The following is a 24481-nucleotide window of genomic DNA, read 5'->3' on the forward strand; positions in this document are numbered from 1 at the left end:
AAAACTAACATAGTAGCAGAATCGCCACATAGGCTCTCTTACCCATAGACTGGGGGCCAATAGGGTAGGAAGGACTGAGTGAAAGCCTCTGGAAACTTCCCCTCCCTACAAAAACAACAACCCAGTAAAAATAGCACATCCCTGGGAAAAGTGTGGAGATTCATGCCATGGATGTCTTGGTCAAAGAGTTGAAAGAAACAAGTGTAGTGAGACCTATCACCCACCCACCTAACCCACAGTATGGCCTGTGCGGAAGTCAGACGGAGCTTGGAGAACGACTGTGGACTGTCATGAACTTAAATCAGGTGATGATTCCGATTGCAGCCGCTGCCCCAGAGTTAGTACCTTCCCCAGAGCAAGTCAGCACAGCCCCGGGTATTTGGCAGGTAGCTGTTACCTGGCTTTCTCTCCGTGACAGTACGCAGGGTCCAGCAGAGCAGCTTCCTTTTTAGCTGTCCAGGCCATCGTGTATCTTCAGGTTCTGCTCCGAAGTAATACAGTCCGCAGAGATCTTGATCACCTTAACATTCCACGAAACATCACACTGGGCCATTATACTGACAGCATTATTGGAGCTAAGGAGAAGGAGGTAACACATACTTTAATTGCCTTAGTAAGACATACGCCAACTAGAAAGTGGGAGGTAAACCCCACAAAACCTTCAGGGGTCTGCCAACTCAGTGAAGTTTCTGGACTAGGGCTCTGCAGGCACTGGGAGCTGCCTGGGAGTTCATGCTGCCCGACCGCTGGCTGCCGATGATCGGGCAGACTCCATGGTATCCAAAGTGTCCATGGCAAGCGGGGATGCCCTGTGGGTCCTCTAGAAGGAGCCAGTAGCATTCACTAATCGCAGAATTCAAGCACGGACTCACAGGATATTTGATAAATGTGGGCCCTTTTTTGCACACAAATATTCTACTTTTGAGAAAGTGTCTGGTTTGCTACGGGGAGTTGGTAGGGACCAAACACCTACCTGAGTGACCTTGGGTGACCATGCGACCTGAGAGTCTCATCATGAATGGAGTGTTGTCTGCCCAACATAACCATGACATTGAGTGTGAACAGCAGTAATGTATTATCAAGTGAAAATGGCATAGAAGAGACCAGGCTTGGAAAGATCCAGATGGTAGGAGCCATTTACACGAGCAAGTGGTTCCTGTTGCATTGTCTTCTCTCCCTCAAAACCCGTGACATCCTAGGGTGGCCCTTATTCCCAGCTGACTGTGGAAGAAAAACCTCAAGGCTATACAGATGAGTCTGATACGCTCTTGCGACCCGACAGGGACAGGCGGGACCCCGACCCCACTTGGATGGGGGTGAAGAAAAGTCCTGCAGTGGACAGATCTTCCAGCAGTGCATTTGGTTGTTCATTATGTCTGGCACGAGAAAGGGCCAGAAGTACACAACTATATGCATTCAGGGGCAGTTGCTCTTGGTTTGGCTGGATGATCTGGGACTTGGAAGGAAGAGGATCAGAAGACTGGTGGCAAGGAAGTTTGAGCACTTGTAACCTTTTTTTTTTTTTTTTAAAAAAAAACAGTCTTCTTCCATCAATTTTATTTCAGTTGCAGCTGTTTCATCCAGGGGCCCAGCGTGGTTTCTGAGTCCCCTTAGATGTCTGTTAGCTGTTCTTTATCGGTTCATGATTTTATTAACTCTTTAGCAGCCAGAACAGGATCCTGGGTCCTCGCAAACAGGGCCATGGTGTAGGGCAACGTTTTCCTCTCGGGGGCCAGGGTATCAGTTTGCCGGGGCTGCCATAACAAAGTGCCTCAGAGTGGCGACTGAAACAACAGAAATTTATTTTCTCACACTTCTAGGGGCTGGAAGTCCAAACTCAAGGTGTCGGCAGTGTTGGTTTCTTCTGAGACCGCTCTCCTTGGCTTGTAGATGGCCATCTTCTCCCTGTGTCTGCGTATGATCTTCCCTCTGTGTGTGTGGGTGTCTTAATCTCTCCTAATTAAGGACACCAGGCATATCGGCTTAGGGCCCACCCTTATTTATTTGTGTGTGTGTGTGTGTGTGTGTGTGTGTGTGTAAAGTGATACAGAAGTTTCTTAAGTGAAGATACAGAAAAAGCTCAAAAATGAGAGGGGTCCCGACAGGGTTCCCAACAAGGGCCTTTAGGGTTGGTCTTTCTCGGAAAGCTCACCAGGGAACTCAAATCCTTTTAACATCTCTATTGATAACACCTTCAATGGTTCACTTCCTTTTTAGGGGCTGGTTAGTCTTTGTTGGTCACAGGTGATTATCATAAAGACACCCACCCCACACACCTAGGGCAGGGTAGGGACCACCCTTATGGCCTTAAGATTTTATTTATTTGAGAGAGAGAGAGCAGGAGCAGGGTGAAGGGCAGAGGGAGAAGCAGACGGGAGCCCGATGTAGGACTTGATCCTGGAACTCCGGGATCACGATCCAAGCCGAAGGCAGACACCCAACCAACTGAGCCACCCAGGCACCTCCCACTGAGATCTTTCAGGAAACCAAGCGTATTAGTTTTATCTTGCTGTATAACAAATTACCCCAAATTTAGCAGCTTTAAACAATACCCCTTTAAAGCAGGTCCTGCGGACTTTGCTGGTTCTCAGATCAGTGTCTTGGCTTGGCAAAGTTTAAGGTCAAAGTCAAGGTATTGGCTGGGCTGGGGTCTTCCCTAGCTTGGGGGAAGAATGCACTTCCAAAGGAGTTCAGGTTGTTGGCCATATTCAGTTCCTTGCTGTGTTGGGTTGTGCTGGATGTTTCCTTGCTGGCTGTCCGCTGGGGGCAGCTCTTCAAAGGCCACCACGTTCCTCGTCACGTGGCTCCCTTCATCTTCAAGCACCAATAGCTCAGAACCCCCCTCCTGCTTCAAGTCTCTGACTTCTTTTTCTGCTACCAGCTGGAGAAAACTCTGCTTTAAGTGGCTACCTGATTGGGTGATAATCTCCGTATTGTAACATCAACTGACTTGGAACGTTAATTACATCTTTAGTAAGATCTGCAGAATCTCTTCGCAGCAGCACCTAGCTTCGTGTTTGATTGAAAACCAGGGGCCAGGAGTTTTAGGGGGTTAGCTTTAGAAATCTGTCTACCACACAAGGAATTCTCATCTTTGCCCCAGGCCTGGAGAGAAGGCAGTTCCTCTCTGCCACCGGTTTCTTAAATCCTAGACCCACACACAAGACAGGAGAGTGGGTTACATGCTCTCTCGCCTGGAGAGACCATGATCAGCTCTTCCAATGAATGGTTCATCAATTCCTAGCCTGATGGTGTGAATTAGAAGAAGGTACCCCTTCCTTCAAACAATGTACTGCCATCTGTTGGAAATTTGTTGTAATAACTGTACAGATCTCCTGTTACCAGGAAGTGAGGGGCACCTCCAAGAATTGTGCCGTGCGTAGCTTACACAACTCTGAGCAGTGGCCCCGAACCCAGTGGGATCAGATACATGCTCTGCGTTCCAACCACTTGCCCACACTGTTATCTCTGCAGACATGTTTTCCCAGAACCTTCTTTCTGACGTTCGTCATCTGTTTTTCTCTGTTGATGATTTGGGGGAAATGGGAACTAGAACAGTCATCAATTGGCCTGAATAGGGCAATGAATTAATACTCAGGAAAATAAACAGCATGTTTTGCCAGTGGTTTGATCTAATCTATTTGGTTATAGCCCTAAGCAAATATCCAAGATTTTCCGAGCAAACCCTGAAGTAACAGCAGTAGTAAGGTAATAATAACAGCCACTAATGTTCCTCCAGGCCTATATCTCTATCCATATATAGATACAGATCAGATATACGTATAATACGCACTCTCATACTCCCACACCTATGGATAATCTCCTTTAATCCTCCCAGGAACCCCTTTGAGTAGGGATTATTATCCTGACGAGGTAGACAAGAAAACAGGCCTAGTGATGTTATATTACATGCCCAAGGTCAAGGATAAAAAGGAGCTGAGCCACCTAGCCAAAAAACCAAAACCAAACCAAAACCGAAAGCCCAGCTGAGTTAGGACTCACGCCTATGCCGTGGGATCCAAAGCCCATGCTTCTAACCACTTAGGTGGAGATGAGCTGAGCACCTAAACCCTGAACTGAGACCTTGACTCTCCATCTCTTGAAGGGGAGCCAGGGCTGCCATGGGGGCCTGGAACGTCTTAGTTGCATTCATGAGAGTGGCCCCAAGGGAAAAGTGTGGTAGGTCGTGGATTGTGGCTGAAAGATAGGGGTGGCCAGTGGGACTTGGAAGAAGGAAAAAATGGAAGGGCTTGTCCTTTGGACTATGGTATCTTTAGCACCTGACACCCCTTGGTGCCCAGTTAGCATCTACTAAATGACCGAACAGCCACCCGGTGAACCAGACAACATGCCTGCGAGAGCCCCTCCCTGTCCTGTGCCTCGCTGATGTCCTCGCCTTCCCTTCCCAGTACGTGAGCTCATCCAAACTGGATTTGAGATCGTCCTATGCTTCGGGCCCTGTGCCAGGTGTTCTTACCTGCACCTGCTCGTTTAAGGGGAAGTCAGAACCCCTGAGAGACGATTTCATATTTGAGAGACTTCTGGGCTGGAGAGAAATATTTACGACCTCCAAAACTCTGTCTCATGCTCAGTTTATTAGACTATAGCGAAAAAGAAAAAAAATTGAAAACCATTTGTTTTCTATGGGGGACTTAGGCTTTGATTGCAATTTGGCCAATGAAATTATCTTAAATAATTTCACGGTAAAGACAAAGTCAATATGGTGGGTTCTTTTGAAGGCTCATATGCTGTAAGCATATACAAATAGAGTAATTACAGAATTTATTAAAAGCTTGCCATCAAACCTGGTTATGAAAGTGCTAAAACCATGGGTTTAACCTTCTCTTGTCCCTACTCCAACACCTCCCTGAGGTTCCAATTTTTATACCTTTCTAGGGCTTCAGTAATTCTACCAGTTATTATTTTTATATCTTCCTAGAATTTTTTTTAAGATTGTATTTAATTACTTGACAGAGAGAGAGAGAGAGTGAGCACAAATGGGGGGGGGGCAGAGGGAGAGGAAGAAGAAGACTCCCCGCAGAGCAGGGAGCCCGACACAGGGGGCTCAATTCCAGGACCCCGGGATCATGGCCTGAGGCGAAAGCAGCCTCTTAACCGACTGAGCCCCCCGGGCGCCCCTTGCCAGCTCTTTTCTGAGGGCCTGTCACACCGTTTTCCACGGCAGCCGCACCATTGTACATTTCCGCCAACAGTGCGCAAGGGTTTCAGTTTCTCCATGTCTTCGTCAACATTTGTTATTTTCTGGGTGTTTTTTCTTTAATAGTAGCAACCCAAATGAGTGTGATTTTTGTGGCTTTGTGGTCTTCCTGTTGTGGTTTTGATTTGCATCTAATAGTGGTGTTGAGCGTCTTTTCGTGTGCTTGGTAGCCATGTGCGGTGCTCTTTGGAGAAACGTCTGTTCAGCTCCTTTGCCCATTTTTCAACTGGTTTGTTACTTTTATGATTGGTAAGTTGTGAGAGTTCTTTATCCTGAAGATGAATCCGTTATTATAGAATCTGGGGATCTTTTTGATGGGATCTGTAGCTTGGTATTTTTATTTCATTTTATTTTATTTTTAAATTAAATTTTATTTATTTTTAAATTAAATTTTATTTTATTTTATTTTTTATTTATTTCTAAATTAAATTAAATTAATTTTTATTTTTAAATTAAATTTTCTTTTATTTTTTATTTTATTTCATTTATTTCTAAATTAAATTAAATTAAATTTTTTATTTTTAAATTAAATTTTATTTTTTATTTTATTTTATATTTTATTTAGTTTAGTTTAGTTTAGTTGCCCGGTATTGTTTAAGTTCCTCAGGTTGAAAACAATGTTCTTTTTTTTTTTTTTTTTTTAATGTTTTTTTTTTATTTTATGTTAGTCACCATACAGTACATCCCCGGTTTCCGATGTAAGGCTCGATGATTCATTAGTTGTGTATAACACCCAGTGCACCATGCAATACGTGCCCTCCTGAAATCATATGATAGTTGTCTTTCTCTGCTTGACTTATTTCACTTAGCATTATCTCCTCCAGTGCCGTCCATGTTGTAGCAAATGTTGAGAACTCGTTCTTTCTGATAGCTGAGTAATATTCCATTGTATATATGGACCACAACTTCTTAATCCAGTCATCTGTTGAAGGGCATCTCGGCTCCTTCCACAATTTAGCTATTGTGGACATTGCTGCTATGAACATTGGGGTGCATATGGCCCTTCTCTTCACTACGTCTGTATCTTTGGGGTAAATACCCAGTAGTGCAATGGCTGGATCATAGGGTAGCTCAATTTTTAACTTTTTAAGGGACCTCCACACTGTTTTCCAGAGTGGCTGTACCAACTTGCATTCCCACCAACAATGTAGGAGGGATCCCCTTTCTCCACATCCTCTCCAACAATTGTTGTTTCTTGCCTTGTCTATTTTTGCCATTCTAACTGGCGTAAGGTGGTATCTCAGTGTGGTTTTGATTTGAATTTCCTTGATGGCTAATGATTTTGAACATTTTTTCATGTGTCTGTTAGCCATTTGTATGTCTTCATTGGAAAAGTGTCTGTTCATATCTTCTGCCCATTTTTTGATTTGTTTATTTGTTTCTCGTGTATTGAGTTTGAGAAGTTCTTTGTAGATCTTGGATACCAGTCCTTTATCTGTAGTGTCATTTGCAAATATATTCTTCCATTCCGTGGGCTGCCTCTTAGTTTTTCTGACTGTTTCCTTGGATGTGCAGAAACTTTTAATCTTGATGAAGTCCCATAAATTCATTTTATCTTTTGTTTCTCTTGCCTTTGGGGATGTGTCATGAAAAAGGTTGCTTTGGCCGATGTCGTAGAGGTTGTTGCCTATGTTCTCCTCTAGAATTTTGATGGATTCCTGTCTCACATCGAGGTCTTTCATCCATTTGGAGTTTATTTTTGTGTATGGTGTGAGATAGTGGTCAAGTTTCATTCTCTTGCATGTAGCTGTCCAATTTTCCCAGCACCATTTATTGAAGAGACTGTCTTTTTCCCACCGGATGTTTTTTCCTGCTTTATCAAATATTAGTTGCCCAAAGAGCCGAGGGTTCATTTCTGGGCTCTCTATTCTGTTCCATTGGTCTATGTGTCTTGAAAACAATGTTCTTAGGAGATGAGGTAATAAGTATTTGAAGCTAGTTCTCCTCAGGACCGATGGGTGCGTCATCAGCTGGAACAGTGTTGACATCTCCTCCTCCCTGACTACTCTGTGTATTTATCAGTGCTGTTCGGTCACCGTAATCCTGCTTTTCCCAGGGTCACTGGGCTCACAGTTCCCTCCTCGCACAGAGAGAAATGAGTTCATATTTCCGCCTTATAAACAGAAGTACAGGAATAATAGAAGAATCAAGATACCCATATATTTGCACTCTCCTATTTACAAAAATCATCAAAATCATATATACCTATTCTCATCGCCTTTCTGGGACAGCTCCCTGTAGGAGAAGCTCTACGACCTGTAGGAGAGTGTATCCGAGTACAACGACCCTTTTCAAGATTTTCTATTGACTTTCTACTTTTGAGTAGTTTAGGGACTCAGAGCCTTCCCCAGACATTTCACTGAAGCATAATGATTGTTACAGATTTTAGGATGCTCAAATCGTAACAGCTTTGAAAATGGTAGACCGTTTAATTAGGATATTTGTCTTTGTAACACTACCGCTGACATCCTTGAAAATATCCCTGTTTTCTGGCATCGACAGGATGCTTGTAGATTTTTCTTGTTTAAGAAATGGAATCAGCTACCCTCCAAGGACTCCTGGTTATTTTAATGGTAAATAATATAAGACGCCAATAGCTGGGCATTAAGGGTATACACGATAGTTGGGGGGGGGGGTACTGGACCTCACCTGGTAGCAGCAGAGTTGGAAACATTTTTGTTTAAGGTACAAGTTTATATTTGATCTTTCCGATTTAACATAGCACTGCTGTGCCCCCCATGCTGACGGTCTGTGGACCCCCCCCCATCACACTGACAGTCCTTTGAGGCTGCCTTTACCCTATCCCCACCTTATAGCTGAGCAAACAGACTGCAAGAAGTTCTGTAACTTGCCTAAAATCACATTGCAACTAAGTGTAGAGCCGCTCTGTCCGATTTCAGGAGCCGAGTCCCCCACAAAGCCCTGCCTCCACCCCACCCCCCGCTGTCAGAAATACAACTGTCGTTTGCAAAGATTTTCCCCCCATTTGCCCCATTTAAGATTCCCAAGGCAGGGTTTTCCTGGTCTTGGGTGGAGGGAGGAGAAAACACTACCCAGATTCCTCTTTTCCTCCTGCAGGATTCGGGAGTGAGAATGACCAGGAGAGCCTTCCACGAGAAAGGTCTGAAGACAGAGCCCCTTAGGAGGCTTCTTCCCAGAAGGGGCCTCCGGACAAACGCGCGGCCAGTTTCCGCGGTGCTGCCGGACACCAGAGCTCCCGGGGGAGGAAGCAAGGCCCCGAGGGCACCCAGGACGATCCCCCAGGGGAAGGGGAGGTGAGCCGGCTCCCCAGGCAAGACCAGGCCCTCGGGTCTCTCTTGGCCGCCCCAAGAGCCAGCCACCCACTCGGGGCCCGCCTGTGGAAGGAGCCTCCCAGCCCTACAGCTACCGCAGGAACTTCGCGGGCGAGCCGCCCTCGCCTGCCTCGAACCTAAGGTCACAGCACCCATCTTGCTCGCCACGGACCCTCGCGCAGTGAGCGGGCCCACCGGCACCCCAAGTGTGCAAAGGGCTTGGGCACCACTCGGACCACACCCCGCGCCGGAGGACGCTTCGCCGCCAGCGGCCCCGGGCGCACTGGAGTGCGGGGTGGGTGCCCACCTCCTCCCGCACCGGCGCGCCCACCCCCGCGTCCGCCGGCCTCCAGTCTCCCGCGACGCCTGGCCAGCCAGCCCTGCGGCCGCGTCGCACCCAGGCCCCGCGGGGCCCACTCACGCGCGGGGACCCTGCACCTCCCCACCCCCGCCAGCGAACCCCCATCTCCCGCCCCAAGCCCCATCTCCACCCCCCACCCCAAGCCCTATCCCCACCCCCACCCCAAACCCCACCTGCCCCACCTCCACCCCACCCCAGCCCCACCCACGGCAGGCCCACTGGAGGCCCGGGGGGGCTGGGGGGGGAACAGGGTTACCTCAAGCACCAGGGGACGTCCTTCAAGAGCTTCTATCCGGTGCCAAGCTCGCCAGTCCCCTGGGAACCCACGTGGGACAGAGGCCTTTCTGCCCTGGAGCCCCCCACCCCCCCAGCCTGGCCCCGCCTGGGGACGGGGAAGGCGTCCTAGGCTAGTGGGGAGAGCCTGAGGCTTCTGGCAGAGCCCAGAGACCTGGAAAATCCCCGCCTGCAGAAGGCCGGGGGCACATGAGCCCTGTGAGTAGTTCCAAGGGCTTTCACCAAGCTCTTCCTCCCCCAGTCCACTGTCATATTAGGAAATAGTCTCCCGTTTATTGAGAGCTTACTCTGTGCCAGGCATTGTGATTCACAGCGATGATCTCATTTAATCCTCACAACATCCCAGTGACCCTGGTGTTCTCATGATCAGCGTTTTACAGAGGGAGAAACTAAGTCTCAGAGAGGTTAAAGGACCTGCCCAAAGTCACACAGCCAGTACGTACAGAACCAGCATGCAGACCCAGGTCTAGGTTCGCCTGCCTGATTCCACAGCCCGGCCTGCAGCAGCGCCTCTGCTGGTCAAGAGTTAAAGGTGCAAGTTTGACGGGGCGTCCATTTAAGGAGGAGCCATTTTTCTCATGGTAATTACACAAAACTTTCTAAACGAAGGTGAGCAGATACTCTCTGGAATGAGATTGAGATAAAACTTGAGGCTTCAGATATTTCACATTAAGACCAGTGTTCCAGGCTCAGCCCATGGATCCCCGAAGTAACCTCTTCTCAGACCTTTGCCTTTAGAGGCATGTTGGCCAAGGAAGCTCTACTCCAGGACCTGCTCCTGTGCAGAGACTTTCCTGGAAGCCAGGAAAGAGGGACTCTCCATAGTTGGCCATCCCACTGGGCTCCTTGAGAAGTTCATCCATTTCTCTGGGCTAAGGTTTCCAATTTCCCAGCAGATACTCATTTTCAGGATTTGGAAATGAGAAATTGGAATTCTTGGGAATTCCTGAGATCACTATTTTTCATAACTTTCTGTATTTTTTTTACATAAATAAGAGTACTTACAAAGAACTGTAGGCTATAGCAAATATTAAAAAACCAAAAAATACCAGAGAACATTATTGGGTAGCATGTGAATAACGAAATGTTTAAATCTTCAACACGATTTATCACACAGCAGTATGTGTTGAAATTGACCATTGGAGGACTAGTTTGTTTCCAAAATTTGATTCTTGGAACATCAGTCATAGGATTTGTATGAGATATATGATGCATGTAAACAGATTAATATTCTGTTTGTGAAAATGACTTTACAGCAGATAGGGCCACAGATCCATTTGTGATATGGCAACAGCTATGAAAAACAATGATTGGACTGTGACCACTTCTCCTTTTTTAACAAATATTTATTTAAGTAATCTCTACACCCACCGTGGGACTTGAACTCACGAAACTGAGATCAAGAGTCACACGCTCCTCTGACAGAGCCAGAGCTCTGACAGAGCCCCACTTCTCTCCTTCTGACCCAAGTTCCCAACATGTCTACCTTAGTCTTGGACTCCGTATATCAGGATTTCCTTCTCATACTTTCTACTTAGATGCCAGGGATTCTTTCATACCAGGAATGCCTCTATGTTTATTGTTTTTTTTTAATTTATTTATTCGACAGAGATAGAGACAGCCAGCGAGAGAGGGAACACAAGCAGGGGGAGTGGGAGAGGAAGAAGCAGGCTCATAGCGGAAGAGCCTGATGTGGGGCTCGATCCCAGGACTCCAGGATCATGCCCTGAGCCGAAGGCAGACGCTTAACTGCTGTGCCACCCAGGCGCCCCTCTATGTTTATTGTTAAGCATGAGTTCTCACAGGAAAATTATAACACGTTTTCCTATTCTCCCAATCTCTTGACTGATTGGTCTTGGGATTCAGGAAAACATCAATTTCCCAGAACATGTCAAGAAGGACTTCCTGCATAGAAATACTGTTCTGGGCTGAACAGGATTGGCAAGGCAAGTCTGCTACGGAAATAATGACCTAGCACATCATTAGGACCCAGTCACTGATGCTTCCTGGTTTCAGGGGCCTCAGAGCCAGAAGATCCAATCGTGGATCTCAGCTCTGCCAGTTCCTAGATGTGAGACTTTGGGCAAGTCACTTCACCCCTCTGAGCTTCCACTGAATGGACAGGATGGTGCCTGGAAGTCATAGACTTGCTGTGTGAGGCGACGCTGTAGAAGGGTTAAAAGTGTGGCTTTGTCAGATGGTCTGAAGTCTGAACCCGTTACTTACTACCTCTTTGATCTGGGGCAAGTTCTAGGCACTCTGAGCCCCATTTTTCTCCCCTGTACAATGGAAACGCTGAGCCCACTTCATAGGACTTGGGTGAGTTTAAGTGAGATCACGTAGGAAAATGCTTCACACGGAGCGTGGTACAGTGTACATGCTTGATAAACGGGGACCAGGGTCGTGATTATCTGCTGTATCTACCTCACAGGGCCGTTGTGAGGACGAAAGGGAGGTTTTGTTGTGGAGTTCCTTTGTAAGCTGTGGTGTGTCCACACGCTTCTCTTCCCTTCAGAGTTGGGATGGTCAGAAGCTACTGGTGGACACTGGCAGTCTCCAAGTAAGAGGCCTGGGGAGACTTAGGGACATCACCGAAGGTAGCTGTGTTGAGGGAGAGCCGTCACCATGGTTACCTGAAACACAGCGTTTAGTCACAACCAAGTGGGCAAACTCTGGCATCATGTGAAATTGGGGCACCCATGGCGGCGGGGGGGGGGGGAGACGATTTTCAGAAAGAGGCTTTGGAGAAAGGACTGCCCACGGTAGGTTTGTTTAATAGAGACTGGATCAGGAAGGGGACGTGGAATAGAAAGAAGGTGGTGAGAGGGCTCTTTGGCTCTTGTCTGAAGCCCTGTCATTGGCTAAACCCAGGAAACAATCCTATTGGCTGGAACCAGTACATTCTGCCCCTGCCGCGCACGACCTATGATGTTCGTTCATCCCTAGACTGTGGACCAAACACGGATCGAAGGGCTTTCCAGCGATGAGCTCCTGTAATCCTGACAGCAGCCCTAGAGAGTGAACACGAGTACTACTCCCGTCTGCAGACGGGGGCTCGGAGTCGGGGAAAGTTAGGTCCATGGCCCAAGGCCACGCAGCCTATTGGTGGTGGAGTCAAGATTCAGACAAGAGCGCAAGCCCTTAGTCCCCACCAGGCCACCTCAACTCATGAGATGTCAGATGCTGACCTTGAACAAGGAAAAAGGAAACACAAGTGCATGGAGTTTAGCGCCCAACTGGCCTCCTCTCTTGTCTTCTGTGACAACTCTCTCTCTCTCTCTCTCCCCTGATATTATTCCTACTTTTCTTTGCTTCCAGAGACATTTTTCTCCGCGTAGCCCTTAAGTCTGGGTCCTCCGGGCCCCATTCCTTGGACTCTTTTCTCTTTTGCACATACAGGTCTGTGAGGGGTCTTCCTCTTGCCCACAGCTTTGGCAATTGGGCATGTCTCCAATCCAAACTGCCCCTCTGAGCACCAGCCCGATCCAGCCAACGGCCTCCTTGACACCCCCTCTGAGGTTCCAGGCTCTCAGCTGAATTCATCACCTCTCCCTTAGCATAAGTCTCCCCCTGAGTTCCCCTCCTTCCTTACCATGACCTCTTAGTTTCAAGTACTGGTGTAGCCATAGGGAACCCAAGAAGCCTGCATAGACACAGCCTCATGAATCCGTTCCTTCAGCTAGACGTGGACTGTAGGGCGTGTCCTCTGAGAGCCACCAACAATTTGGGGGTGAACTTGGAGGGCAGAATTCATCATTTAATCCGCTGTGTCCTAAGTGCCCGGCAGCATGTCAGGTCCAGCAGCTGGGGTGGAGGACACATTCGGGGGTGAAACAGACGGGATCCCCAGCTTTAGGGAGCTTTCAGGCTACGAGAAAAGATGGGCATTAGGAATCCGCCCAAAATACGAAATCTTACAAACCGTGATCAGTCTCATGAAGGGGAAGTTCAGGGAGCTATGAAAGAATATAATAGGTCTGTATTAGGTTGGAGTGGGGGTCAAAGGCCATTTTGAGAAGTGATAATTACTGTATCCCTGAGAACTGAGCTGGAGGAAGATCATTCCATACAGAGGCAACAGTAGGTGCGTGCATGAGGACCCAGAGGCGGGCAAGAACTTGGTATGTTGGGGAAACTGAAAGGCAGCCGTGTCGCTGGAGCTGAGTATGCTGGCCATGATGACTGGTCAAGATAAGGCTGGACAGGTTGGCTGGGGGTGATGGCAGGTGCCTTGTGGGCCGTGGTAAGGAGCCTGGATTTTTCGATTTAGCTTTATATTTGGAAATAATTTCCAAGTTACAGAAAAGTGAATAGTACAACGGACATCTGTCCTCTTTCCCAAATTCACCTGTGAAAATTATGAATTCCTTCTCTTTATGAAGTGTTACAGGTGACTCTTATTCTGAACTATTTGAGAATAAGTTGCATACATCACATTCCTTACAGTTACAGTGTATACAAAAACAGTTATCCACTTCACTAAATTTAATAGTAATGTAACACAGTATATCCCATTATCACCCATTTTGTCAATTACCTCAAAAATGTCCTTTACATAGGATTTTCCCTCGAGTCCAGGATCCAGTCTAGAAATGAAGTGATTGATTCCACTGTCATTTCTCTTTAGTCTCCTTTAATCCGGAATAGTTGGCTTTGTCTTTTATGACATTGACATGATGGAAAAATTCAGTTTTCCCCCTTAAAAGAATAGTCCTCCTTTCGGGGTTTGTCCTCTGTTTCTTCACCACACATTCCTGCTGGAAGAGGACATAAATGGTATTGTGTCTTTCCCGGTCAGGCAACAAAGGCACATGCTCTCTATCTCCTCCTCCTTGGTGATTTAAATATTGTCCGATTAATCTATAGTTACTGTTCTTCCCTGGTCACCGATATGCAATCAGGGAGACAGTTACAACCGTGCAGATATCCTATTCCAGAGATGATTAAATAGATGAGATTAAACAGCCATCCAGGCTTCTTGCCTGAAGTAAATCGGTCAGTGTCAGGAGGGTTATAGAATGACTTCAGCTCTCTCTCCCCTTAACATTCTTCTGCCTATTTATTTATATATTTATTATGAGCAGGGACTTTTGGGTTTCTACCATTTTCCAATAATTTTAGTGATTAACCGTAATTGTTTTGGTGCTCGAATTATCCCAGATTTGGCCAGTGGGAGCCCCTTAAAACTAGAAGCCTGGATTCTAACGCAGCTTCGGTGGACTGGCGTGGTTCGATGTGCGTATTAGACTTGGACGGTGTGTGAGAATGCATTGTACGGGCACAGAGGAGGAAGTAGCGAGATCTGGCAGGAGGCTCTTGTGTAGTCCGGGTGGGAGATGTGGCTTAGACCAGGGAATTAATTTAGATGCTCGAGAAAATTTAGCGATACAATCAGTGGCACTCATGGTTCAGGGAATGTGCAAGCAGTCAGAGAGGGACGGACCAGAGTAGCTGGGTGGATGGTGGAGATATTTACTGATATGGGGGAGCCAAGCAGAGTAAGGGGGTCAGGTGGGATGGGTATTTTAGACAGTTGAGTTTGAGATGTCCTTGACATCCAGGTGAAGACGTCAAGTAGTAATTGGTTATATTTTGTTCTGGAGAGAAGTTCAGACCAGAAGAAAATTTAGGAGTTGTCACATACGGATGATTTTTGAGCCCATGGTCCTGGATGAAATGCTGTAAGGGGAGAATGTGTAGTGAAGAAAGAGAGGGCCCAGACTGGGAATCCTCAGGGAGTTCAGTGTTTGGGGGCGTGGCTGTGTGTGGCGGGAGAGAGCAATGGAGAGAAGGGGGGCCAGGTCACGTGGAGCCTGCAATGTCAGGCCAAGTCCTGAGGGCTGTGGGGAACCGCTGAAGGGTTCTGAGTAGGGGCGTGAGTGCCAGGGTATGATCTGAGTTTTAGAAAGATTGTTCTGATGGCCAAGTAGGGATGATTTGGAGAGTCATGGCAGTGGTTAATGCTATGGTTCTTTCTAAAGTAAATCTGCTATCCTCTTGCCACTGGGGATTGCTCGGCTGGACCCAGGCGTCTGGAATGCCCTCTCCTTAGTCACCTGGGCACAAAAAAGACGATCAGCACAGCTGCCTCTGCTGCATTTATCAGCCTCCGGTAATGACAGCAGCCCCCACCTCCCTGCCTCGTTCTAGCTGGAGCTGCACAGCATTCTTCTGGAACCTTTTCTCAGCCAGGTGCATTGTGGGTGGGAGTGTGCATGAGCTGGTCCCTGAGGTTTGTGGGAGTCTGTTTGGCCACTATGATCCTCTGCCCTCGCGTGCTTTGAGTTCGGTGTGGTCTCTGCCAGCCAGGCAACTGCCTATTCAAAGTATGTTGTCCCCTCCGCACCCCTGCACGTGCTAAGGAGAATGGGTTGAGTTCGGAGGAACATCCTAGTGAAGCTTACCAGGGGTGACGCTGTGCAGGAGACGCGCAATCCTGTCGGGAGGATGTCGACACAAATAAGCAAAGGCAGAATTTCAAGAGACCAGAGGGAGGGGCAGATGTTCTGGAAGCCCGGGAAAGGCAAGATTGTTACTAGTTGGAGAAATGAGGGAAGGTTCCCTGGAGAAGGCGGCATTTGAACCGGGCCCTGAGGACAGAGAGGACTATTTTCCATTTCACAAAGGAAGTGTTTGATTATTTAAGCAGGAAAGAAAATAAGGGAAAAAATCAAAGCCCCCCTTCCTCGCATTTTATTGCATTGTCCACACAATCGTTGGTTACGTCAATATCCCATTAGGCAGCTACTTTTATACTTAGTCCTCTTATTGTTGGAATAATTCATTTCCAGGCCTCAAGGCATTGGCTTGGAGCCTGTGGCTGGGCAGTGGGGACAGATGCAACCCCGGGACCCAGTGCAACTCAGGAATCAGTGCTCGAGCCCATCCCCTCATTCCTTCATGCAACAGACATTTATTAAGGACTCACCTCCCCCAGGCCTTGAGGAACCAATGATGATCAGAACATAGTTCCTGTCTAGGAACTCAAGTTCAACGGAACGGGAACCCCAAGTGGAGAGAATTGATTGTAAAGCACGTGAAGATGCCACAGGCAGGCCCACCGCGTAGAAGATGGCGGTGCTGCCGTAGAGACACGAGCTGCGGGACCAGAAGCCTCCGCGGGAGAGGGCGTCACCAAGCAGAGCATGCGCAGTGAGCAGGGGGCGGATTGCGGACACCTGTCAGAAGACCAAGTTCACGTGGAGCAAAGCTGCATACCTCTCTGTCCACAGGCTGGAAGACACGTCTCTCCTACTCTTAATCTCTGGGTGTTTTGTTTTGTTTTGTTTTGTTTTGTTTTGTTCTGTTTTCTATTTCAAATATTTTCTTTCTTCAATTTTTTTTTAGGGGCGGTGCTATTTTTATGCTCTTTTCCAAAATCTCAACTTATGTGCTTCATTCATTTTATTTTTCTCTTTTTGACCCTAAAAGCATTTAATGCTGTTAATTTTACCTCTGCAGATAGTTTTGACTGTATCCTATTTTTAAAATTATTTTCTGAATAGTTTGGTTTATACTCTTGATTTACTTTTTGTCATAAGAGCAATTTGATATGCTGTTCATGTTTTTTCCATTTCTAAGTGGCGTGTTTTATATTACTGCTAGCTGTATTGCATTGGATCAGAGACTGACTTTTAGAATTTCTGCTTTTCAAAATTTACCAAAATATCCTCTGTAGCTTACTATTTGTTGAATTTTGTCACTGTCCATGGAACTTGAATAGAAGGTACACTATTTGTTTTCAGGTTAAAATTTTTTGTATGGTTATATCTTCTATGTCCTTATTTATTTTTTGATTACTTGTTCAGAAGATGTGTTAGAATATTTCCAATAAAACTGTTTCTCATGTTTCTCCTAGTATTACTCAGTATTTTATTTCATGAATCTTTGTTATTTAACACATGAGAAATTAATTACATTGTGGAGTCAAGACCGCCTGGATTTAAACCCTGGCTCCATCATTTATTCGCTTAGATTCCTTATCCAGACAATGGAGATAGTAATGGTATCTCCTTTGTGTAATTGTTGAATGAGATGAGATGAATGGAAAGCATAGCACATGGCAAGTGCTCAATAAAGCTGGAATTCACTAGCATGATCATCGTCATATCGCCTGGCTGACCATTGCTGGCATTCGAAGCCTCTGCTCTGGAGGCAGAAAGGCCTCGAAGAACCTTTCTTTTTCTCTAGCCAGTACACATTAAGGGAATGCCCCATATAGAACATTAGAAGTCACTGGGGAAAACAGGGGCAAAGCTGAGAGCTTCCCAGCATGCAAACACAGAGTGACACACATTAGTTTTGATGGTGGGATCACTGGGTCAGCCTGTGCATGGACATGTGAGTATTAATGGCATCTTCCAGCCTTTCATGGGCGGATGGGGCTGGTGGGAAGTCAGGAAGAGGGAGAGGCCCCAGCTTTCCCCAGATGTCATTTCAAACACTGTGTCCTTCACCTCAGATCCTCGGGTCCCTTCTACCAGCACTACGAGCTGGGATTCTGTACGTTTCCCTGCTGATGGCTTACACCTGCAGCCTTCAGAGGTTCGCTCTTGGACACTGGAGGGATTTACCCATGGGAACTTTGATGTCCTCACAGCCTCCCTGCTCCAGGGGGCCTTACAGTCCATGACTGGTGTGTCAGTGCTAAACCCTGGCTCTTTGACTGTTCACACCGCAGAGCTGCTCACACACTTGCTGGTCTTCTTTGCATGCTTACCTTGCTCCCCTGTCTACTTCATTCCCTTCATGGTTTTTCCTGAGAACACTTCCTTAATAAATCGCTTGCCTGGGTTAAGCTTATTCTGATATAGACTGAGCGTAGTAGTGAGTTCATGTCCTTTTTTTTTAAAGTTTATGTCCTTTTGGTTGCAAGAGACATAAATCCAAAGGCAGTAGCTTGGACAAGGTGGTCAGAGGATACTGGAGCCTCCCAACTCATCCCAGGAAGGAAAGGAGTACTCCTGGGCCACGGAGGCATCTGACATCAGGGCATTCTCCCCCCGGCTGTCTTGATGACTCAGATGTGCTTTATTCCCTGAGAGCGGTGTTCCAAATAGCTGGTAGTAAGGCTGCGAACAGTGTCCCTAACTCATTTCCTCAGCTCTGTCCTGATGTGTTCAGTTTGGGACCAAATGGCCACAACTGGGGCAAAGGAGATATTTAGCACAGATGGGGTGATTCCTGACTATAGGTTCTCCTCTATTCCCGGTGAAGGAGGGGCTGTGGCAGAAGTGAGGGATGCTGGACAGAAAAAAAACTGATGCCCACCACATGATTCCTTTGATGACAAGAGCAGTGAACTTTAAAAAACATGGCTTGCTTGTACACTCAATTTCACAGCAGCACCGTTCACAGCAGCTAAAGGCAGAAACAACTCAAATATCCATCAACAGACAAATTGATAAACTGTGATATCCATACACAAAATGGAATATTATTCAGCCTTTAAAAGGAAGGAAATTCTGACCCATGCTATAACGTGGATGTACCCTGAGGACATTATGCTGAGTGAAACAAGCCAGTCACAGACACATACCAAGTGATTCCATCGATATGAGGTACCTAGAATAGGCAAATTCATGAAGACAGAAAATAGAATAGAGGTTACCAGGGGCGCCTGAGTGGCGCAGTCGTTGGGCGTCTGCCTTCGGCTCAGGGCGCGATCCCGGAGTCCTGGGATCGAGCCCCACATCGGGCTCCTCTGCTGGGAGCCTGCTTCTTCCTCTCCCACTCCCCCTGCTTGTGTTCCCTCTCTCGCTGGCTGTCTCTATCGCTGTCGAATAAATAAATAAAATCTTAAAAAAAAAAAAAGAATAGAGGTTACCAAGGGATGGTGGGAACAGGAATAGGGGATGTTGTTTAATGAGTACAGAATTTCTGTTTAGACGGGGCGCCTGGGTGGCTCAGTCGTTAAGCGTCTGCCTTCGGCTCAGGTCATGATCCCGGGGTCCTGAGATCGAGCCCCGCATCGGACTCCCTGCTCAGCGGGAAGCCTGCTTCTCCCTCTCCCACTCCTCTTGCTTGTGTCCCCTCTCTCGCTGTGTTTCTCTCTGTCAAATAAATAAAATCTTTTAAAAATTTTTTCTGTTTAGAATAATGAAAAAGTTCTCAAAATGAGTAGTGGTGATGATTGCACATGAGAATGTATTTAAAGGCCAGTGAATTGTGCACTTAAGAAGGGCTAAGTATCAGAATTCTTCAGAGAAACAACCGATAATATATTATGAAGAGATTTGTTACAAGGAATTGGCTCTTGCAATTATGGAAGCTGAGAAGTCCCAACCCAGAAGCCAATGGTGTAAGTTTCAGTCTGAGTCTAAGAACAAAGGAAGGAGAAGACCAATGTCGCAGCTCAAAGACAGCCAGGCAGAGAGAATGCTTTCCTACTCAGCCGTTTATTCCAGTCAGGTCTTCAATACATGGAATGATGGCCGCCCTCATTAGGTAGGGCAATATGCTTTACCCCGTCTACCAACTCAAAAATTTTTGAAGATTTATTTATTTATTTATTCATTTGAGGGAGAGAGAGAACACAAGCAGGGGGAAGGAGCAGAGTGCGAGAGAGAAGCAGACTCCCCACCAAGCAAGGAGTCCAATCCAGGGCTCCATCCCAGGACCCCGAGATCATGACCAGAGCCAAAGGCAGATATTCAACTGACTGAGCCACGCAGGTGCCCCTACCAACCCCAATTTAATCTCATCCAGAAACATCCTCACAGACATACCTGGAAATAATGTTTAACCAAACATCTGGGCACTCCAAGGTTTAGGTTGACGCATATAATTAACCATCACAATTGGTAACTTTTATGTTATGTATATTTTAGTACAATAAAAAGCAAAGGCATTGTCTTAATGTTGACCTCTGGCCAAAATGGAGTTACTAGGCCCAGATTACCCTCTTGCCCGAGATAACAAGGCAAAACACACAAAACAATGATTTTCAAGACGCTGGATATGACAAGGAAGGACAGTGATCCCTGATGACTTCACTGGTGAATTCTACCGAACATTCATTAATTTATTTATTTGTGTGCGTGTGAGAGAGACACAGAGAGAGAGAGCACATGCAGGGGAAGTAGCAGGCAGAGAGAGAAGAAGGCTCCCTGTTGAGCAAGGGGCCTGATGTGGGACTCGATCCCAGAACCCTGGGATCATGACCTGAGCTAAAGGCAGACACTTAACCCACTGAGCCACCCAGGCATCCCAGTCTGCTCACCATTTAAAAAGAATTAACACCAATTCTTCTCAAACTCTTTCAAAAAACAGAAGAGGAAGAAATACTTCCTAACTCATGAGGCCAGGATTACTCTGATACCAAAGTCAGACCAAAACAACACAGGAAAAGAAAATTACAGACCAATGTTACTTATGCAGATTGATATAAAAATCCTCAACAAAATACTAGGAAACCAAATGCTACAGCATATTAAAAGGATTGGGGCGAGAGCGCCCGGGTGGCTCAGTTAAGTGCCTGACTCTTGATCTCAGCTCAGATCATGATCTCAGGGTCGTGAGATCGAGCCCCACATTGAGCTCTGCACTAAGTGTGGAGCCTGCTTGAGATTCTCTCTGCCTCTCCCTCTCCCCCTCCCCCCACCCTCTTGCTCTCTCTCTCTCTCTCTCAAAAAAAAAAAAAAATGATTGTGGTGCCTGGCTGGCTCAGTCTGTGAAGCATGTGACTCTTCATCTTGGGGTTGTGAGTTCAAGCCCCACATTGGGTATAGAGATTACTTAAAAATAAAATAGATAGATAGGTAGATAGATAGAGAAATGGATTAAACACCATGACCAATTAGGATTTATCCCAGAAATCCAAGCACGGTTTAACACACAAAAATTAATCAGTGTAATACAGCCCGCTAATAGAATGACGGGGAAAAAATACATGATCTTCTCAATTGATGTTAATAACACATATGACAAAGTTCAACACTTTTCAAGATAAAAACATTCAGTACACTAGGAATAGAAGAGAACTTTTTCAACATCATAAAGTGCAGTCATGAACAACCCACAGGTAGCATGGTGGTGAAGCGCTGGAAGTTTCAACTCTAACATAAAGGACAAGACAGAGATGCCCACTTTCACCACTGATATTCAAAGTTCTAGCCAGAGCAATTAGGCAAGGAAAAGAAATCAAAAGCATACAAATTGGAAAAGACATAGAACTATGTCTAGTCACAGATGACATGATCCTATACATGGAAAATAAATCCCAAAGATTCCACCAAAAAGCACTAGAGATAATAAACAAATTCAGCAAAGTCGCAGAGTAAAAGATTAACATCAAAAAAATTAGCTGTGTTTCTATACATCAGCTGTGAACCATCCAAAAGGAAAAATCCATTTACAGGAGCATTAAAAAGAATAAAATACCTAGGAATAAAGTTAACCAAGGAAATGAAAGACAGTATGCTAAAAACTGCAAAACATTATTGAAAGAAATTAAAGAGGAGCCAAATTAATGGAAAGACACCCTGTCTTTATGGATTGAAAGACTTCATATTGTTAAGACGGCAATACTACCCAAAGTGACCTACAGATGCAATGCAATCCCTATAAAACACCAACGGCCTTTTTTTTTTTTTTTTTTGGTAGAAATGGAAGAGCCAATCCTTAATTTATATGGAATGGCAAGGGGTCCTGGAGAGCCAAACCAGTTTTGAAAAAGGAGAACAAAGTTGGAGAATTCATACCTAATTTCACAATTTATTGCAGTGCTACAGTAATCAAAACAGTATGGTACTTGCATAGATATAGACACATAGGTCAATGGGATAGAAATCAGGGTCCAGAAATAAAGCCATACATCTGTGGTCATTTGATTTTTGTAAGGGTGCCAAACCACTCAATGTGGGAGGAGATGATGCAAGGGCAAATGGATATCCACATGCAAAAGCATAAAGCTGGACCCATACCTACATCAGATAGGAAAATTAACTCATAATGAATCAATGACCTAAATAAAAGAGCCAAAAGTATGACTCTTAGAAGAAAATAACGCGGTAAATCTTCATGACCTTGAATTTGGCAATGGAGTTTTAGATATGATAGTAAAAATCATGAATAACAAAAGAATAGATAAATTAGATGTAATGTAGGCACTTATATCTGTAAATTTGCCTCTAAGCACTGCGTTAGCTGCATCTTATATATTTTGTATGTAACGTTTTCATCTTCATTCACTTCAAAATGTCTTCTAATTTCCATTGTAATTTCTTCTTTGATCCATTGGCTATGTACGAATATGTTCCTTAATTTCCACATATTTGTGAATTTCTCCAATTTCCTCCTGTTACTGATTTCTAAAATCGTTCTATTTTTCTCGAAGTTGTGTGATTCACTTCGCAGTGTATACAAGCATCAAAATCATTGTGTTGTATGCTGAAACTAATGTAATGTTCTATGTCAGTTATACCTCAAAAAAGTTGTTTGATTCAATCTTTTTAAATTTACTGAGACCATAAATAAATAAATAAACAAATAAATAAATTAATAAATAAATTTACTGAGACTTTTTAAAAAAGATTTGTTTATTTTGGGGGCACCTGTGTGGCTCAGTCAGTTAAACATCTGCCTTTGGCTCAGGTAATGATTCCAGATTCCCAGGATTGAGCCCCACGTCAGGCTTCCTGCTCAGTGGGGAGTCTGCTTCTTCCTAAGTCCCTCATCCCACTCGTGCTCTCTCTCTCACTCTCTCTCTGAAATAAAAATCTTTTTAAAATATTTGTTTCTTTGAGAGAGAGAGAGAACATGAGCAGGGGAGGGGGCAGAGGAAGAGGGAGAGAATCCTGGAGCAGACTCCCACCTGAGCGTGAAGCCTGATGCGGGGCTCAATCCCAGGACCCTGAGATCATGACCTAATCCCAAAGAGTTGGACACTCAACCGACTGAGCCACCCAGGAGCCTTGAGATATATTTTATGACCTACTGTATGGTCTCTCTTGGACAACATTCCATACGGACTTGATAAAAATGTGTATCCTGTTGTGGTATGGAATGTTCTACAAATTTCTGTTAAGTCTAGTTGGTTGATGGTGTTGTTCACGTTGTCTATTTCCTTGCTGATCTTCTGTCTTGTAGCTCTATTATTGATAATGGGGTATTGAAGACTCCAACTATTATTGTTGAATTGTCTACTCCTTCCTTCAAGTTTGTCAGAAAATAAACTGTCAACCGAAAATTCTATACTTGGAAAAATTACCCTTCAAGAATGAAGGAGACATTAAGGCATTTCTAGATAAATGAAAGCTGAGGGAGCTCATTATTAGTAGACCTGCCCTGTAAGAAATGCTAAAGGGAGTTCTTCAGGCTATAATGAAAGGACACTCTGACTCAGAATCATAAGAAAAAATTAAAATTTAACACTAGTAAAGGCAATTTCATAAATGTAAAAGCAGTATTATGGTATTTTTGGTTTGGCTTATAACTTCTCTCTTTTTCTTGTATGATTTCAAAGGAAAATGCATAAAACAATAATTATAGATCTATGTTGATGGGCATATAATGTATAAAGATGTAAACTGTGACAATAACAGTATAAAAGCCAGGAACAGAGGTGTGTGGGAGGAGAATGTGTGTATAGTATTGAAACTAAGTTGGTATTTTTCAAACTAGATTGTTACAAGTTTAAAGTGGTAATTGTAATCCTATGGTAACCACTAAAAAATAATAATAATAAAATATACATGAAGGGAATCAAAATGGCACACTATAAAAAATCAACTGAATTAAAAAAAACAGTAATAGAAGAACAGAGGAACAAAAAACATGTAAGACACACATAAAACAAATAGCTAAATGACAGAAATAAATTATTCTTTCTCAGCAATCACATTAAATGTAAACGGGTTAAATCCTTTCCTTCTATTAAAATACAGTGATGGGTAGGTTGACTTAAAAAACAAAAACGGGGATGCCTGGCTGGCTCAGTCAGTGGAGCATGCGATTCTCTATCACAGGGTTGTACATTCAAGCCCCAAACTGGGTGTAGAGATTACCTAAAAATAAAATCTTTAAAAACTACAACAATGAAAACAACAGGATCTATCTGTATGCTGTCTATAAGAGATCCACTTTTTAAAAAAGATTTTATTTCTTCATTTGAGAAAGCGAGCACGAGTTGGGGGGGGGGCAGAGGGAGGAGCAGACTCCCTGCTGAGCAGGGAGCCCAACACCAGGCTCCATCCTAGGACCCTGGGATCATGACTCGAGCAGAAGGCAGACACTTAACACACTGAGCCACCCAGGTGCCCCAAGAGATCCACCTTAGATATGAGTTATGAGAACATAAAGAGATTGAGGGGTGAC

The 24481-nt window shown here is 45.2% G+C and overlaps 1 long non-coding RNA gene across 2 annotated transcripts in view; it reads right to left on the bottom strand.

Annotated features, from left to right (window-relative positions):
- Positions 1-10718, bottom strand: part of LOC103657875 — a 32912-nt gene extending 22194 nt beyond the window's left edge. The window contains exons 1-2 of one of the 2 annotated variants that reach the window (XR_005835989.1): positions 9129-10718; positions 398-575 (exon numbers count right to left, since the gene is read on the bottom strand). This is a non-coding gene — a long non-coding RNA (uncharacterized LOC103657875). The remainder of the gene's footprint in view (positions 1-397; positions 576-9128) is intronic. The other variant, XR_566991.2, reaches the window with a different exon arrangement.
- Between the last annotated feature and the right edge of the window lie 13763 nt (positions 10719-24481).

The sequence above is a fragment of the Ursus maritimus genome, unplaced genomic scaffold (assembly GCF_017311325.1).
Source record: "Ursus maritimus isolate PB19 unplaced genomic scaffold, ASM1731132v1 scaffold_2, whole genome shotgun sequence".
Classification (NCBI taxonomy): Eukaryota; Metazoa; Chordata; class Mammalia; order Carnivora; family Ursidae; genus Ursus; species Ursus maritimus.